Source organism: Dromiciops gliroides, chromosome 3 (genome assembly GCF_019393635.1).
Source record: "Dromiciops gliroides isolate mDroGli1 chromosome 3, mDroGli1.pri, whole genome shotgun sequence".
Taxonomy (NCBI): domain Eukaryota; kingdom Metazoa; phylum Chordata; class Mammalia; order Microbiotheria; family Microbiotheriidae; genus Dromiciops; species Dromiciops gliroides.
Genome location: NC_057863.1, coordinates 644,889,656 through 644,909,278, shown reverse-complemented (window position 1 = coordinate 644,909,278; position 19,623 = coordinate 644,889,656).

The window sequence follows — 19,623 nt, the reverse complement described above, 5'->3', positions numbered from 1 at the left end:
TGGGCTCCAAGATGGGAGAACCAGTCGTGTGTCCTCTTTGGGGTGGGTCCACCTGGCTCTGGGATAACCCAGTTTTTAATTGGACTGGATGAGACTAGAGATAATGACTGACACAAAAAAGCCAACCCGACCCTATGAGAATAACTCACTCTTTCTCTTCGTGATGTTGAAGCCAGCTTCCGGAATGGGGGATGTTGGCTCCGACTCTGAACCTATGAAAAAAAAAATGGCCTCTATCAGAGAGAACATCCAACATTTATAGATTCATAAAATCTCACATCTGGAAGAAGTCTCATAAGCACCTGCACTAAACTTTACAGAAATGCCCTAGAGCAGGAGTTCATCACCATTTTGGTGCCTGGGCTCCTTTGGCAGTCTGCTGAAGCCTAGGGACCCCTTCTCAGAATAATGTCTTTAAATGTATATAATAGCGGCAGCTAGGTGGCACAGTGGATAGAGCACCGGCCCTGGAGTCAGGAGGACCTGAGTTCAAATCTGGCCTCAGACACTTAACACTTACTAGCTGTGTGACCCTGGGCAAGTCACTTAACCCCAATTGCCTCATTTTAAAAAAATGTATATAATAAAATACATTGGGTTACAAAGAAAACCCATCATATTGAAATGCAGTTAATGATTAAAAAAAAAAAACACAGGGGCGGCTAGGTGGTGCAGTGGATAAAGCACCAGCCCTGGATTCAGGAGTACCTGAGTTCAAATCCAGCCTCAGACACTTGACACTTACTAGCTGTGTGACCCTGGGCAAGTCACTTAACCCCCATTGCCCTGCAAAAAACAAAACAAAACAAAACAAAACAAAAAACCACACAAGTCCATAGATGCCCATTTGAAAACCCCTTTGCTACAGCAAGCACAACAAGGGGTCATTTGACCTTCAGTTGAATACTTTCCAAGAAGGCAAAGCTTCTTACTTCCAAAGGAAGCCCACTCCATTACAGAATAGACCTCACTGTTAGGAAACCTTTCTTCTTCATTGAGTCTAACTCTGCCTCTCTTCAAAGAAAGAGAAGAGAGACCCATAGATGCAACAATATTTATAGCAGCTCTCTTTGTGGGGGCAAAGAATTGGAAACTGAGGCAGTGCCCATCAATTGGGGAATGGCAGAATGGGAATGTGGTAGAACGCTATCATGCTTTCAGAAATGGTGAAGGGGGTAGTTCCTGAGAAACCTGGGAAGACTTGTAGAAACTGAGGCAAAGTGGTCTGACCTGAACTAGGAGAACAATATTCAAAGACAGCAATATTCTTCTTTTTTTTTTTTTGCGGGGCAATGAGAGTTAAGTGACTTGCCCAGGGTCACACAGCTAGCAAGTGTCAAGTATCTGAGGCTGGCTTTGAACTCAGGTCCTCCTGAATCCAGGGCCGGTGCTCTATCCACTGTGCCACCTAGCTGCCCCAAAGACAACAACATTATAAAGACAAATTCCTTTGAAAGACTTGGGAATTCAGATCAACACAGTGACCAAGCACAATTCCAGAGGACTCAAGATGAAACATGGGACCTACCTCTAGAGAGAGAGCTGATGAACTCTGAGGGCAGACGGAGACAAATTTTTTTGGACATGGTCAATGTGGGAATCTATTTTGATTGACTATACATATTTGTAATAGCGGATATTGATTTTCTTACTTTTTCAGTGAAGGGGAGGGAAAGAAAAGGAAGGGAAGGGATAGAAGGCAGATCTTTATGAAAACAAAATTAATTTAATTTTTTAAAAATCTACATCTCTGGAACTTAATTATAATCTTGCTCCCTAGGGCCAAACACAATTCTCATTCCTCTTTCCTGTTACAAACCTTTGAATAGTTGAAGACAGCCATCAAGTTCCCACCCCCAAACATTCTCTTCTCTAGCCTAAAAACTCCTTTTCTTTCCACTCATCCCAGCATGTTTTCCAGTCCCCATTACCAGGCCTGGTCCTGTCCTGTAAGACCCCAGACAAGAATGGAGGGATGGGGATAAAGGAGAGGGATAGACAAGAAACCTCTCAGACCCAGGGTCTGGCAGGAATGAGATGGTGCTGGAGATAAAAAGTTGCAATGAATTTGAGATTCTTGGCCTTGAAAGACTCTATGGAAAAGGAGCCTGAAGGGCAATAGTGTGTCCCATTAAGACAGGAGAGGGGGAGCAGCTAGGTGGCGAAGTGGATAAAGCACCAGCCCTGGATTCAGGAGTACCTGAGTTCAAATCCGGCCTCAGACACTTAACACTTACTAGCTGTGTGACTCTGGGCAAGTCACTTAAACCCAATTGCCTCACTAAAAAAAAAAAGACAGGAGGGGCAGGGGGGGTGGCTAGGTGGTGCAGTGGATAGAGCACTGGCCCTGAAGTCAGAAGGACCTGAGTTCAAATCTGGCCTCAGACACAACACTTACTAGCTGTGTGACCCTGGGCAAGTCACTTAACCCCAATTGCCTCACTTAAAAAAAAAAAAAAAAGGGAGGGGGCAGAATTCTGCCCTAGGGGGCCTTCTGAAATAGCCAGAGTCCATGGAACAACCCCTTGTTAGGGCTTCATATGGAAGGTTCAAACATTCTGGGACCATCATCCTCCACCTCCAAACTTACTGGTAATCATTGGTTCTGATTCCATCCCAAATTCCGAGAACTTGTCATTCATGTTATGCTGGATATAACACCTGAAGGGAGAATCACCAATTTCATTATCTATCATTTATATAACATTACAAGATTTGCAAAACACTTTACCAATATCTCATTTGAACAACAACCTTGAAAAGTAACCTTGAAAGATAAGTGCATTCATTTGAATACCTTTTTACAGATGAAGAAACATATTCATTATCAAGGGCCTCCTCCCTCAGGTGCCTAGCTCTTGGCTGGCCAGGCAGTGGGGAAGGCTGGGTTAAATCCCTGACTAGCGCTGGTGAGATAAGGCTCCTTTCAAAGAAACCTTCTGAGACCCTTCCAGGCCTTTGGAAATCCCATGGTCCTGTATGGAGCTCACTTTGAAAGGTGGAAGGAGTTCACAGAGGGGAAGAACCCAAGGGGTCAGGACTAGTCATGAGGCCTTTCTGGAATGAGGGATGGGCCAACCTCAGCTGAGACCTAAAGGATCAAAAAGCCTGGGGAGTATAGAGAAGAGGGGAAAAGGCACTGACAAAAACCAAAGCCCATCTGCTAACAGACCAGACTACTTTATCTTCTCCTCATCTCTGTCAACACTTTATGACCCACCTTTGGACAGCTCCATTCACCACCAGCCAACAAGGACCTCAGGTGTAGAGAAGGCAAAAGAAGTATCTTATGCTTGAAGAGACGCCTGATGTCCTGTTTGGCTCTGGATCCCCAGGTGAATGTTTAAATAACATCTCAACCAATGAGAGAATAAGATCTGAACAAACCTAACCTGTTAGAGGCGCACACGTCAGCAATCAAAGGTGTGGAAAGAAAGTCTATAGCAATTCAAGTATTGGGACAAGAGGGTGGAGACCAAGGACTAATGTAGTAGTATTGAAACAAAAGGGCAAGTGAGTGTCAGGGGTTTCCCAGCAGTGCACATAGGAGGGGTTGATGGACTGGAAAAGAAATGAGCCTTTGCTTGAAATGTTTGAAAAGCATATTTATTGACTATGAGTGTAGAATGTTGCAGGGATGTCCAGGCTGAGTTCATTTGTTAATTAAACTTGCTGACAGCATTTTTCCCTCTCGTTTAAAATTCTTCTTTTTTTCCTTCTTCTTCATCCTCATCTTCTTCCTCTTCCTTATTCTTCCTCCTCTTCTCCTCCTCTTCCTCTTTCTTCTTCAAGGGATGGCTTTCTGGAAAGCAGAAGGCGGGAAGGGAAGAAACCTTTAGAAATGGAAGTTATATCAAAACCAAAATGCAATGAGGCTGGACAGTGGCACCTTCCATGAAACTGGCATTGGAGGAGGGGAACACTCTAACCCCTTTCTTTGAGAAATGTGCTCTAAATTTGGAACTATGCCCAAAGGGCTATGGGATTGTACATACCCTTTGATACAGTAATACCACTACTAGGTCTGTATCCCAAAGAGATCATAGAAGAGAGAAAAGAACTCACATATACAAAAATAGCAGCTCTATGGTGGCAAAGAATTGGAAATTGAGGGAATGGCTAAACAAGTTGTGGTATATGAGTGTAATGGAATACTATTGACGGGTGACCCCACAACTGAACCTCAAGTGTTTCTTTCCCTGAACTTTGGTCACTGAACAATGATCCTGGAGAGATGCATATTTCTGTCTTTGTCAACTACCTCCTGAGTCTGAAAGATTTGGGGTTACTGATCAGTTCTGGCTGCTCAGCTTCAGGCATCTTAGAGAGAGAAGAGGATGCTTCATGTGACTTCTAATGATAGGAGGATATAAGGTAATGACATGTCCCAATGGATAAATGGGATATGAACAGGTAGTTTTCAGAAGAAGAAATCAAAACTATCAACTGTCATGTTTCAAAATGATCTAAATCACTATTGATTAGTGAAATGAACATTAAAACGATTCCAAGGTGCCACCTCACTCCTATCAGATTGGCTAATGTGACAGAAAAGAAAAATAACAAATGCTGGAGGCGATGTGGGAAAACTGGGGCATCAACGCATTGTTGGTGGAGTTATGAACTAGTCCAGCCATTCTGGAGAACAATCTGGAACTATGCCCAAAGAACTATAAAACTGTTCTTATCTCTGACTCAGAAATACTACTACTAGGTCTGGATCCTAAAGAGAGAAAAAACAAAAATGAAAAGGACCTATATGTACAAATATATTTATAGCAGCTCTTTTAGTGGTGGGAAATAACTGGAAATAGAGGAGATGTCCATCAATTGGGGAATCACTGAACAAGGTGTGGTATATGATTTTGATGGAATACTATTGCGCGTTAAGAAATAATGTGGGGGGGGGCAGCCAAGTGGCACAGTGGATAGAGCACCGGCCCTGGATTCAGGAGTACCTGAGTTCAAATCCAGCCTCAGACACTTAACACTTACTAGCTGTGTGACCCTGGGCAAAAAAAAAAAAAAAAAAGAAAGAAAGAAATGATGAGCAGATTGGTTTCAGAAAAACCTGGGAAGACTTATATGAACTGATGCAAACTGAAGTGAGCAGAACCAGGAGAACACTGTACACAGTAACAAAGGCTGTATTAGGGGCAGCTAGGTGGCACAGTGGATAAAGCACCGGCCCTGGATTCAGGAGTACCTGAGTTCAAATCCAGCCTCAGATACTTGACACATACTAGCTGTGTGACCCTGGGCAAGTCACTTAACCCCCATTGCCCTGCAAAAACCAAAAAAACAAAACAACCCAAATGCTGTATTGATTATTAACTGTGAAAAACTTAGCTACTCTGATCAAGACAATAATCCAACACCATTCAAAGGACCCCTATGAAAAATGCCATCCACCTTTGAAGAGAAAAATGATGAACTATGAATGCAGACTTTCTTTGTAAACTTTAATTTCATTGTTTCATTTTGTTTATGTTTTCTTTTGACATATGAATAGTATGGAAATATGTTTTGCATGACCTCAAATGTGTAATCAAAATCAAATTGTTTGCTTTCTTGTGAAGGGGGAAAGGTAGACAGGAGGGAGAGAGTTTAGAACCCAAATTAAAAAAAACAACAGGGGCAGCTAGGTGGCACAGTGGATAGAGCACTGGCCCTGGAGTCAGGAGGACCTGAGTTCAAATCTGACCTCAGACACTTAACACTAGCTGTGTGGCCCTGGGCCAAGTCATTTAACACCAATTGCCTCACCAAAAAAGCCCAACAAACCAACAAACAACAAACACTATTTGGGGCAGCTAGGTAGTGCAATGGATAAAGCACCGGCCTTGGATTCAGGACGACCTGAGTTCAAATTTGGCCTCAGACACTTGACACTTACTAGCTGTATGACCCTGGGCAAGTCACTTAACCCTCAATGCCCCCCCTCAAAATATTATAAAGAACAAACATGGGGTGGCTAGGTGGCACAGTGGATAAAACACCGGCCCTGGATTCAGGAGGACCTGAGTTCAAATCCGGCCTCAGACACTTGACACTTACTAGCTGTGTGACCCTGGGCAAGTCACTTAACCCCCATTGCCCCACAAAAACAAACAAACAAACAAACAAAAAAACCCAAAAGAATCTTCCTACACCTTAGATTTCTGGTCTTGGCTGGAGAACAGGGTGTATTCATTCATATGGCCATTACAAAAGGGCCCATAATGGCATGGAATTGGAAAGTGAGGGGCTGCCCATCAATTGGGGAAGGGCTGAACAAGTTGTGGTATATGAATGTAATGGAATTCTATTGTGCTGGAAGAAAGGATGAGCAGGCAGATTTCAGAGAAACCTGGAAAGACTTGCATGAACTGATGATGACTGAGAAGAGCAGAACCAGGAGAACATTGTACACAGTATCATCAACATTATGAGTTGATCAACTGTGATAGACTTGATTCTTCTCAGCAATACAAGATAGTTCCAAAGGACTCATGATGGAAAAGGCTCTCCAAATCCAGAAAAAAAAGAACTGTGGAATATGGATGCTGATTGAACCATACTACTTCTTTTGTTTGTGGTGCTGTTGTTTTTCTTTTTTGAGGTTTTTCCTTTTTGCTCTGATCCTTCTCTTATAACATGACTAATGCAGAATTATGTTTAATGTTATTGTACATACATAACCTATATCAGATTACTTGCTGTCTTGGGGAGGGGTGCTGTTGGGGAACCCAGGAGGCTCTCTGTTGCCCCTCTGATTGAGTTCCCCCTCCCCATGCTTGGGCTGTGGTCACTGAGGTAACCAGAGATTCCAGAGACAGTGCTTGGCTGGCCTCCTGTGGCAGACAGCTGTGCAAACTTCGCTCTGCCTAAGCCTAGAACAGGTTCTGACAGGTCAAGGCTGAAAGGTTAAAAGATTACTCTTATTCTCTAGAATTATTCTTGCAGAGATTTTATTTGATTAACTGTGATTTTCTGCTATAAATACTGGATAGTAAAGCACACACAGTTACACACATAATGTGACGCTGATGTGTCAGTGATTAATCGTCTCTGATCCTCAACTTCTGTCAAGGGAATTGAACCCTCAACCCCAACAGGGTGGAGGGAGGAGAGGGAGGAGAAAAAATTTGAAACTAGAAATCTTATAAAAACAAATGTTTACAGAAGAGTTCCAGGGAACTCATGATAGAAGAGGATCTCCAAATCCAAGAAAAAAAAAAAAAAGAACTGTGGAGTATAGATGCTGAATGAACCATACTATTTCTTTTGTTTTTGGTGCTGTTGTTTTTTTCTATTTTGAGGTTTTTCATCATTGCTCTGATTTTTTCTCTTATAACAGGACTAATGCAGAAATAGGATTAATGTTATTATGTGTATAGATATATGTATATGTATACCTATATAGATATATAGATATAACCTATATCAGATTACCTGCTGTCTAGGGGAGGGGGGAGGGAGGGAACAGAGGGAGAAAAATCTGAAATTGTAAAGCTTGTATAAACAAAAGTTGAGAACTATCTTTACATGTAACGGAAAAAACAAAATACCTTATATGTAAAAAAAAAAAAAACCCCAAATGTTGAAAATGATCTCTACATGTAACTGGAAAATAACAAGATACTTTTATCATTTTTTTTTAAAAAAAGAGCCCACAAGACAGGATTCACTCATGATCAGACCCTTCCATTCCCTGCAGGAGCAGCCTTCGAGGCCAAGAATCCCAAATTTGTTGTGCTTCACTGTCTCCAACACCATCCCATCCCATCCTTGCTAGACGCTCAGAAACAACCATAGGAGGGCTTCCCTGCATCCCTACAGGAAAGAAGGATTGGACTTGTTCTCCTGGTCCTCAAAGAGCAGAAGTGGGAGGACTAGAAAGCCAACCCTCCCCAGTGACCAGATGGCCTGCACAGGACATGTGCTCAAGGCTTGCAATCAGATGTGCAGAAGGGCACACTCCCACCCGGCAGTTCTGGGCAACTCAGAGAGTCAGCCTCAATTTTTGAACCCAGTCATAAGAGAGCAAGGCAACAGGTGGGTCCCCACTTGGGTTTATCCCCAGGATTCTGTGTCAGCACCTGATATGGGACATTTGCTGTGTTATGCTCTAGGGATACAAAGCAAGGCAAGCCAACAACCAAGCTTCCCCTCAGGGCGCTTACCCTCTAAAAAGGGAGACAACAACCATGTCCAAATAAGAGCTCTGAGAGATGAATAAGAAATCACCAGCAGAGGGGAGACAGTAAAAGAAAGGAAAACTTGGAAAGGCTTCTTGCAGAGGGTGAGACTTAAGCTGAGGCTTGGAGTAACTGAGTGAGCATAGACAACGGGTGGCCTGCCCAGTCCTCTCCCCATCAGAAGGCAGGATGCTTTTAGTGAAGGGGAGGCAGGGAAGGGTGGTTGCTCTATCTTCTATGCAGCCATGGTGGCAGTAAGCACAGAGCTACCTCTGTCTCTGTGTTTATTCTTTTTTCCTCAATCTTTTTTTTTTTTTTTTTAGTGAGGCAATTGGGATTAAGTGACTTGCCTAGGGTCACACAGCTAGTAAGTGTTAAGTGTCTGAGGCCGGATTTGAACTCAGGTACTCCTGACTCCAGGGCCGGTACTCTATCCATTGCGCCACCTAGCTGCCCCTTTTTTCCCCAATCTTAATAGTATTTTATTTTTCCCAGTTACATGTAAAAATAGTTTCCAACATTTGTTTTTATAATATTTTTGAGCTCCAAATTTTTCTCCCCCCCCCTCCCTTCCCTCTCCCTTCCTCAAGACTGAAAGCAATCTGATATAGGTTGTATAGGTACAACCACATGAAACATATTTCCATATTAAGCATGTTGTGAAAGAGCAAAAGGGAAACATCTCAAAAAAGAAAAACAAAAACAAAAAAGTAGAAATAAAATGGTTCAATCTGCATTCAGATTCCACAGTTCTTTTTTTATGGATGTGGAGAGCATTTTCCATCATGAGTCCTTTGGAATTGTCCTGGACCATTGTATTGCTGAAAAGAGCTAAGTCTATCACAGTTGATCATCGCACAATGTTGCTGTTACTGTGTACAGTGTTCTTCTGGTTCTGCTCACTTAACTCAGCATCAGTCCACTTAAGTCTTTCCAGGTTTTTTCTGAAATCTGCCTGCTCATCATTTCTTATAGCACAATTGTATTCCATTATATTCATATACAACATTCAGCCATTCTCCAATTGTTGGGCATCCCCTCAATTTCCAATTCTTTGCCACCAAAAAAAGAGCTGCTATAAGTATTTTTGTACATGTGGGTCCTTTTCCATTTTTTATAATCTCTTTGGGATACAGACCTAGTAGTGGTATTACTGAGTCAAAGGGTATGCACAGCCCCATAGCCCTTAGGGACTCTCCAGAATGGTTGGATCAGTTCACAAATGCATTGTTGGCAGAGTTGTGAACTGATCCAACTATTCTGTGTTTATCCTTTCCTGCTATAAGGTGACTTGCTCATGGATCCAGCTCAGTATCAATCCCCCAAAGAGAAAGGGATGACCCTTCAGAAGTGACCTTTAGGAACCCCACCAACAGCAGCTGGGACGAAGACTCATCTTGCATCAATGTTGTCTTTGCACATGAACTTGGTACAATTGATGCTATATAGAAACTCAGCTAAGTCTCTGCCCAGAGACCAAGGTAAGATAGGAGAGAGTGTACTCCTGAAGCACTGCTGGGGAAATATTTGTACTTTTGTTCTTTTTACATCTTTGAAGTCAACATCCCTTTGTAAAACGTAATTGATGTTAAATTTAAGTGATGTAAAAAAAAATTGAAGTGATGAGGTGCTAGTCACTGGCACCTAACATTGGGGAGAAACATCCAGTGGGGCCCAAGAGATACCCTCAAACCCTTCAGGTTGCTCCCCTAGAATCCTGTGGAATCTAGATCTATAATAATGGCCCATGGCCTATTTGCCACCCTTGGAAGGATACCCTAGACAGCTAGGTGGAGCAGTAGATAGAGAGTTGAGCCTGGAGCCAGGAAAACCCAAATTCAAATCCTGCCTCAGGCACTTACTAGCTGTGTGATTTGGGGAAAGTAACTTAACCACTATCTGCCTCAGTCTCTTCGTCTGTAAAATTGCACCTATCTCCTAGGGTTGTTGTAAAGGAGTTAGCACAGTGATGGAAGCAGAATAAACACTTGATAAATGCTAGTGTAACGATTGGAATGACGCCACCTGCTGGAGACTTACTGTAGAAGAGTTCAGCCCATGAAGCGAAGGTCTTTGAGGGCAAGACCAGGAGTCTTTTCTTTGGCGTCAGGAAGTGACTTTGGCTAGTGAGAGGAAGAAGGAAGGGACCAGCACTCTCCGGCGGAGAAGGGAGCTAGAAATGTGCTCTCCCTTTAATAGATAGGAATCTAGGCCTTTCCTTCTCTCTTTACCAAATTCTTATTCTCCTTAATAAATGCCTAAAAGGGGGCAGCTAGGTGGTGCAGTGGATAGAGCACTGGCCCTGGAGTCAGGAGTACCTGAGTTCAAATCCGGCCTCAGACACTTAACACTTACTAGCTGTGTGACCCTGGGCAAGTCACTTAACCCCAATTGCCTCACTAAAAAAAAAAAAAAAATTTTAAAAAATACCTAAAAGTCTAACTTGCTAAAGCTTATAATTTATTGGCGACCACTCATTAGATTTTAGACAGTCTAGCTAGAATTTTAGCCCTTAACACTAGCTACAATTATGATTATTGTTGTTATCATTATAACCAAGGCAACTAAGTGAGGAGGGTACTGGGCCTGAAATGACAAAGACCTGAGTTCAAATGCATCATTAACTAGCTGTGTGGTCCTAGGTAATGACTTAACCTCTCTGTGCCTCACTTTCCTCACCTGTAAAATGGGAGTCATAACAGTACAACTTCCAGGGCTGTTATGAGGATCAAATAAGATATTGCTTGTAAAGCCCTCAGCACAGTGCCTGGCTTCATAAATGCTTGTTCCCTTCCGCTGATGAAAGCAGAACAAGGGGGGCAGCACTGGCCCTGGATTCAGGAGGAACTGAGTTTAAATCCAGCCTCAGACATTTGACACTCACTAGCTGTGTGACCCTGGGTAAGTCACTTAACCCCAATTGCCTCAAAAAAAAAAAAAAGCAGAACACAGGAATTCACGAACCCCAGTGCAAGACAAGAAAGGGAGACAAACATTTTTCAGATATTTTCCAGGACGACAGAGCAGCCAGGGACTTATTCTGTCTCTTTTCCAATTTCATTCTGAAACTGTACTTTTCAACCATAATATGACTGTTCTCCTTTTGAGTCATGTGAAGCTAGGAAGGAGATAAGAATCTTAACGGGGCATGAGCCATAGCTGGACGTCTTCCCAGAGCTTAAACTCGAGAGGGGACAAATGGATCAGTTTGTGCTTTCGTTGTTGTTGTTCAATTGTGTCTGACTCTTGGTGACCCCATGGATGCCAGCCCCTTCTGTCCTCCACTATCTCTCCTTCCTTCCTTTTTATTCTTCTTTTTGTTTTTGCGGGCCAATGAGGGTTAAGTGACTGCCCAGGGTCACACAGCTAGTAAGAGTCAAGTGTCTGAGGCCAAATTTTAACTCAGGTTCTCCTGAATCCAGGCCGGTACTTTATCCACTGTGCTACCTAGCTGCCCCCTCCACTATCTCTCAAAGTCTGTCTAGGCTCATGTTCCTCCTTGCTTCCATGACACCATCCATCCTTTTGCCTTCAATCTTTTCCAACATAAGGGTCTTTACCAAGGAGTCCTGTCTTCTCATTATATGGCCAAAGTATTTCAGCTCCAGCTTCAGTATTTGATCTCCCAGCAAATGACCCTGAAATAATTTAAGTATTGACTGATTTGATATCCTTGCTGTCCATGGGACTCTCAAAAGTCTTCTCCAGTTCCACTATTCAAAAGCACTGATTCTGTGGCTCTCAGCTTTCCTTATGGCCCAACTCTTACAGCCATGTATTGCTGCTGGAAAAACCATACCTGTGGGCAGCTAGATGGCACAGTAGATAAAGCACCGGCCCTGGGCAAGTCACTTAACCCCAATTGCCTCACTAAAAAAAAAAAATTTTTTTAATTAAAAAAAAAATAGGGAAGGAGGTAGTTTTAGGAAGAAAGCTCATAGGATGATATGGTTATAACTAGGAGCACTTTCAAGGGGCATCTAGTTTGATTCCTTCATCTTACACATGGGGAAACTGAGGTCCATGGAGGTAAAGTGGTTTGCCCCATATTGCACAAGCTGAAAAGTACTGGCAACAGAATTTGAATCTGAACTATTGCTCAGATAATTAATTCTCTTGGGGGCATTAATTCATTAATTTAGTTAATGATTCATTAATCACTGCTAATTATTTGGTGTTCAGTCATTAATTTGGTGGTTTATTCATTTGGGTATTAATTCTCTTTTGCTGAGTTTAAGATGCCTTTTGAAACTATCTGTCAGGCAGTTGGTATTGTGGGACTGGGAATCAGGCGAAAAGTAAAGGTTGCTAGGTTTAGGAGACAAACAGCTGAAATAAAGAGAAAAAACAGGCAGGGGCTTTAGGGCAGTTGATGAACCAGGAGGTCAGCCTGTTTGAGTGGACGCTCGACTGGACACCATGTGTATACAGACATCTCCAAGGGTAAGGTCGGGGATTTAAATGCAGAAAGGGAGGTTGGGAGCCAGGTCCTGATCTCCTTAGGAAAGGCGAAGGATCAGAATCTGAAGATGGCTACTCTGGAGGTTACTAAGAGAAGGTGCAGACAGGAGACAGGGTAGAGTCCCTCCACTCCTGCGGATCCAGGAAGGGTGTTTCTGGGTGTATTGATGAGAGCCACACTCCCGGAGGGCTTCCTGGAGGAGCGGGCAGAGGCGAACCTAGTCAGAGCCCTGAATGACTAGGCAGCCTGGGAAAACCCTAGACAAGGGCAGAAAAATCCCTGGAAGAAAGTCTGTGACGATAAAGGCATTTTTAAAAGGAAGCCATCTGACCACCAGAGGGCGGGCTTGTACTGAGCATTGTGTGCCATAAAGGGGGAGGGTCAGGACCAAGGCTGGAGGGCTGGTACTTAGCATCGACCCCAAATAGGGTCATTTCTGCCCCTTGTCCTTCAGAGGAAAGCCCTTACTCTGGCATCAGATCCTGAAGGCTCAGACCCCAAAGCACCCTTTGAGAGCAAACTTCTTGCTTTACAAATCAGTCAGTTAAGCATTTATTAGGCACTTATGGCATACCGGGCAGTAGTGAAAGCATTAAAGGGCCCCCAAGTGAGTGGCAAACGTGGAGTAGGTGTCCTGGCTTCCAGACAGACTCTGTCCTAGAAGGGACCATGGAGTCATCTCGTCCAGTCCCTCATTTTGCAGAGGATGAGACTGAAAGCCAGGGAGGGGAAGGGCCTCGCTCCGGGTCACCCTTGGACACAGAGCTAGAGCCCAGTTGTCCTTAAAGTCTTTTTCTCCTGCCTGAGAATGAGGAGCACTGGGGGCAGAGGGTCGGAGGAAGGTGCCCCAGTGGGGGAGGGGGACTCAGTTCTCTTCAGCTTCCACTGAGCCCTGCCCACCTGACACAGAGGGATTAGGGATTAGCACTCCCACCTGCTCTGAAATAGACGGATCAGACTGGACACCTCTGGACACCTGGCAGCTGGCCCCGGCTGGGGGGGAAGGGGCCTGGCAGGGATCCAGACCCCAAGGCCTGGCCAAGCAAGAGGAGAGTTCTGGGGGAGGAGAGAGACATGCTGGGAGGCCTGCAACTGAGTCCTGTGTCTCCCACTCAGTGTGGAACCTTCTCTGAATCACTCCACTTCTACTTCATCTTCTGGAAAATGAAGGGGGATGGGGGTCGGGGTGGACAGAACACACTGAATGACCTTTAAGATTCCTCCCAGATGGGGCAGTGCAGATTGGTGGCACTGCAGTGGATAGAACTCCAGCCCTGGAGTCAGGAGGACTGAAGTTCAAATCCGACCTCAGACACTTAACACTTACTAGCTGTGTGACCCTGAGCAAGTCACTTAACCCCAATTGCCTCACTAAAAAACAAAAACAAAAACAAAAACAAAAAAAAGATTCCTCCCAGCCCTGACATTCCCAGTTCTAAGGCCCCTCCCAGCACTGACATTCCCTGTTCTAAGGCCCCTCCCAGCTCTGACATTCCCTGTTCTAAGACCCTCCCAGCCCTGACATTCCCTGTTTTAAGACCCTCCCAGTTCTGACCTTCCCTATTCTAAGGGCCCTCCCAGCTCTTACAGTTCCTGTTCTAAGGGCCTTCCCAGCTCTGACACTCCCTGTTCTAAGGCCCCTCCCAGCTCTGACATTCCCTGTTCTAAGACCCTCCCAGCCCTGACATTCCCTGTTTTAAGACCCTCCCAGTTCTGACCTTCCCTATTCTAAGGGCCCTCCCAGCTCTTACAGTCCCTGTTCTAAGGGCCTTCCCAGCTCTGACACTCCCTGTTCTAAGGCCCCTCCCAGCTCTGACATTCCCTGTTCTAAGACCCTCCCAGCCCTGACATTCCCTGTTCTAAGACCCTCCCAGTTCTGACACTCCCTGTTCTAAGACCCTCCCAGCTCTGACATTCCCTTTTCTAAGACCCCTCCCAGCTCTGACATTCTCTGTTCTAAGACCCTCCCAGTTCTGACATTTCCTGTTCTGAGACCCTCCCAGCTCTGACAGTCCCTGTTCTAAGGCCCCTTCCAGCTCTGACATTCCCTGTTTTAAGACCCTCCCAGTTCTGACCTTCCCTGTTCTAAGACCCTCCCAGTTCTGACACTCCCTGTTCTAAGACCCTCCCAGCCCAGACATTCCCTGTTCTAAGACCCTCCCAGTTCTGACATTCCCTATTCTAAGGGCCCTCCCAGCTCTGACATTCCCTGTTTTAAGACCCTCCCAGTTCTGACCTTCCTTATTCTAAGGCCCCTCCCAGCTCTGACCTTCCCTATTCTAAGGCCCCTCCCAGCTCTGACAGTCCCTGTTCTAAGAACCTCCCAGCCCTGACATTCCCTATTCTAAGGGCCCTCCCAGTTCTGACCTTCCCTATTCTAAGGCCCCTCCCAGTTCTGACCTTCCCTATTCTAAGGGCCCTCCCAGCTCTGACAGTCCCTGTTCTAAGGCCCCTCCCAGCTCTGACATTCCCTGTTTTAAGACCCTCCCAGTTCTGACCTTCCCTATTCTAAGGGCCCTCCCAGCTCTGACATTCCCTGTTTTAAGACCCTCCCAGTTCTGACCTTCCCTATTCTAAGGGCCCTCCCAGCTCTGACATTCCCTGTTCTAAGACCCTCCCAAGCTCTGACATTCCCTGTTCTAAGGCCCCTCCCAGGTTGACATTCTCTGTTCTTGAAAAAAAATTAAATTCTGATTTCTTTTGTATAACCATATTTTAAAATTAATCTGTTTCTCCTACACTCCCCTCCCCATTCAGCAACATTTTAAAAACAAAAACAAATCCCTTGATATATAACTACCTGGTCTGCGAAACAAATTGCCTCATTGGTGCCCTCAACTATGTTTCTCTCTGCCTTTTACATCCATGCCTTCCTTTACCCTTCCCCGGGAAACCTCCAGACTCCAGCCCTGTGATTCCCACCTGGGAAGACCATCCCCTCCCTGCCCTTCCCCCCGCCCCCCCCCCCATTCTCCCTAGGATTGAAAAATTCCTCCACTTTGGGGAGATGCCCAGACCAGCCACATCTCATTCTTCTCCAGGCTGCCTTCTGGACTTTCTCTCCCATCTCCCCTCATTTGTACCTTCAGCTGTGTTACTCTCCAACCCCCCTTTTCTGTTTCTTTTACTGTGCTGTTTTTCCCCATTAGAATGGAAGCACGCTGAAGGCAGGGGCTGTCATTCTGCCTTTACTTGCTTAGCACAGTGGTACACATGGTAAGAACTTAATAAACTAAGCATTTCTTCACTGACTGACTTGACCTGTCTACCCCTCGCCTGATCAACCTTTTACAAACAGACATTTCCTGAACTTGGAGAGAGAGCTGGCCTTAGAGCGAGGAAGTAATGGGTTCAAGTCACACATTAGCTGTGTGACCCTAAGCAGGTCCCTTAACCTCGGGCAGCTCTCTAAGTGGTAGAGATGTTCTTCACTGCTAGGAGTTTGCTTATCCAGGACCTCCCTCCTTATAATACAGGGACTGCTGAAAACTCAGAGTCTGTGTGTCTAGCGTCACACAGCTAGTAAGTGTCTGGGGCTGGATTTAAACTCGGTCCTTCCTGACTCCAGGCCCGGTGCTCTTAAGCCACATCTTACCTGGAGTCATTCAATTCTAGTCAATTCACCAAGCTCTTAATTGAGACCCTAGTATATTATGGAACCAGTCAGAATTGCAATAGACCTACTGGCAAGAATTAAACAATACCTGCCCTGAAAGAGTTTCCTTTCTAGTGGAAATTATTTCTAGATTACCCTTCATTTACATTGTAAACTTTGTTTGCAGGTGGTCTCTCGTGAGCTCTCCCGGAGGGCAAGGACTGCCTCGTGGCCTTTCCTTGTAACCCCAGGGCTTAGCACAGTGTTAGGCACAAAATGGGCTCTTAATAAATGTTTGTTAACTAGGAGAGAACCGTCAGTCCACCAATACACAGCAAACTGAAGAAAGCCCGGCAAAGAAAACCACAAAAAGGTCTCTGCCCTCAGGGGGCTCACAGGGGGAGACATTATGCAAAGAATCCTAGATTAGGACTGTTTAGATCTTGGGGGAAAATCACAAACTTGGAGGAGTTTTGGGAAGGGTTTCCTTCAGAAGGTAAGATTGTAGCTGGAATAAGGAGGACGCCAGGAAAATTGAGAGGCAGCGATGAGGAAGAAGAGAGTTCCAGGGGCTGGGGCTGGGGGTTAAAATGACCAAATAACCAGAGTCAGGAGGGTGTTTTCTTTGTGAGGCATTTGCTATGCCAGAGTCCCTGGATCAGAGAGTGACCTCATGGTTCTTTTGGTGTAAGATGATGGCCAACACCCTTTCTTGGGTGGTAGTGACAGTCAGTCAATAAGCATTTATTAAGCACTTACTGCATGCTAGGCATTGTGCTAAGAGCTGATGATACAAAGAAAAGCCAAAGAAGGGGTAAATGAAAGGGAGTAGACACTTAGAAAGGTAAGAAGAAGCTAGGTCACAAAGGGCTTTAAAAGCCAAACAGAAGATCTTATAGGGAGCTCCTGGAGTTTATTGAGTAGGGTGACATGATCAGATCTGTGCTTTAGGAAAATCACTCTGGTGCCAGAACAGAGGATGGACTAGAGTGGGGAGACCCACCAGCAGCTATTGCAAGAATGCACTTGTGAGGTGATGAGGGTCTGCACCAGGGTCGGGGCAGTGTCAGAGGAGAGAAGGGGTCTATTTGAGAGATGGAGCACAGGTAGAAACAAGACTTGACAACTGGTTGACTGGAGTTAGAGAAAGAGGAGAACTCGGAAGTGAAATTGACAAGTGGATTGTCAGACTGGGTGACTGGGACTGTGGTGGTGTCCTTGACAATAACAGGTTTGAACAAGTGGAGTTTAAAATGTCTATAGGACTTCCAGATGTCTAACTGGCAATGAGAGATGCTGGACTGCAGGGTGGTAGAGAAGTTAGGACTGGAAAAATAGATCTGAAAATCATTTACATAGAAATAATGTAGAATCCTGAGAATTGATAAGGTTAAATTAACTGGGTATCTTTTTGGTTTAGAAGGAAGTGAAATTCCTCCCCATTGCAGATGACAGGGAGGATGGTAACTAGGAAATATAGTTATACATTTCAGGTTTTACCATGAATCTGCCCAGTCAGATCTCTGTTATGTACTGCCAAGGGCACTAAGCTATCAACTCCAGAGTACGAGGGAATCACAGGGCAGACATTGCTGCTAGATTACTTGCTAAATCCATTCACTGGTCAACCCTAGCCCTGGTTCCCTTTCACCTTACTGTACCCCAAGGTATCTCCCCCTCCTATACCAAGGAGGAGATTATAAAATTTTAGTGTTACCACTTGCTTAAACCCATATGTTGCCTTGGGCTATTTGAATTCCAGAGTAAGAATCCTACTGCTTCTTCTCATACTAGAGTTAGAAGAGGAACCTGGGATAATTTTCTTTGGTGGGTCTGGAAAACTGCTGCCCTCAACTCTTCCTTTTTTTGTTTTTGTTTTTGAGGGGCAATGGGGGTTAAGTGACTTGCCCAGGGTCACACAGCTAGTACGTGTCAAGTGTCTGAGGCCGGATTTGAACTCAGGTACTCCTGAATCCAGGGCCGGTGCTTTATCCACTGCGCCACCTAGCCGCCCCACTCTTCCTTTTTTTAGGTAACTTGAACATGAAGCTATGCTTACAAATTTAACATTGTTAATAGAATAAATTTCTAATTCTACTGCATTAGGGTTACAAGAATTGGAAGAGTGTTCCAACTCTCTGGCAAATGTGGTCCTGGACTGAGGTGGAGTCTATATGGTTCAGAACACCTCCTGAAGGTTGAGCTCCAGTACAGTGGTTACCTGGATGGCTGAAACTGTTCACAACTGTTTGCTTTGTCCAGTTTTTCATGAAACTCTTAGATTTATTCTGTATTGGAGTCCCTATTGCCCCTTGGTCTGTTTGTTAATCATTTGTGTTTTGTGTTGTGCTTCTTGCATTTGTAACTCTGGTTCCTAGATCTCCCTCGATTCATAGACCCGCTGTGGGCCCCTACTTTACCACCACTCAGCAGGAAGCAGTAACAGAAGAGATGATCTTCATCCTTTTTCCTGGGGTATATGAAAAGGGGTGAATGATGTAGGAAGCAAAAAAGGGGATAACAGCTCTAATTTAGATCTGAGCTCTAAAAGGGATTCAGATCCCAGTTAATAGATAACTTAAGACTTGAGTCTTCATCAATACAAGTCAGGGCCTAGGATCTTGTTACCCACATTAATCAGCACCCATAACAAGAACATATAGAGGCAGGTCAGAGAGACCTTAACTATAACAATGATACAGAGACAGGGCATAGAAATTCAAACTGATCAGTGAAATATTTTGAAACTAGACATGGGAATCAAAAGGTGATGCCCTTCTAGAACCAGATCTGGGTCCTAATTTAGGGGAAGTACAGTTCCGTACCTGGGAGAATGAGGAAAGACCTCAAGGGGAATGAAGAGAATAGGAGCAAGGCAGGTAAGTCAAGTGGACATTTATAAGCATCTCTCATGTGCTAGGCACAGTGTAAAGTACTGGGGATTCCAAGGAAAGCTTGGAGGAAACTGAGGTGAACAGGGTTAAGTGACTTGCCCAGGGTCACCCAGCTAGTAAGTGTCTGAGGCCAGATTTGAACACCTGACAAGTCTTCCTGAATCCAGGCCTCCCCCCACACCAACTCTATCCACTGTGCCACCCAATTTCCCCTCTGCAAATCTATCCTAACCCATACACCAATCAGGCTATCTCTAACTATTTCCAAGTCCTTCTCACTGTCATACACCCTTCCTGCCCCTCCTGTATTTCTGGAGGGTCTGTCAATCAATTCTCTATAGCCCCTGCCAATCTTTCCTATTACATTCCAGACCAAAACAGTCCTCGGAGGATGCCCCTCCCCATACTCTGAGCCATTCTCATTAGAATATCAGCCCCTTCAGGGCTGGGACTGGTTTCCCTTTGGCTACAAAAATGTGTTTGTTATCAAAA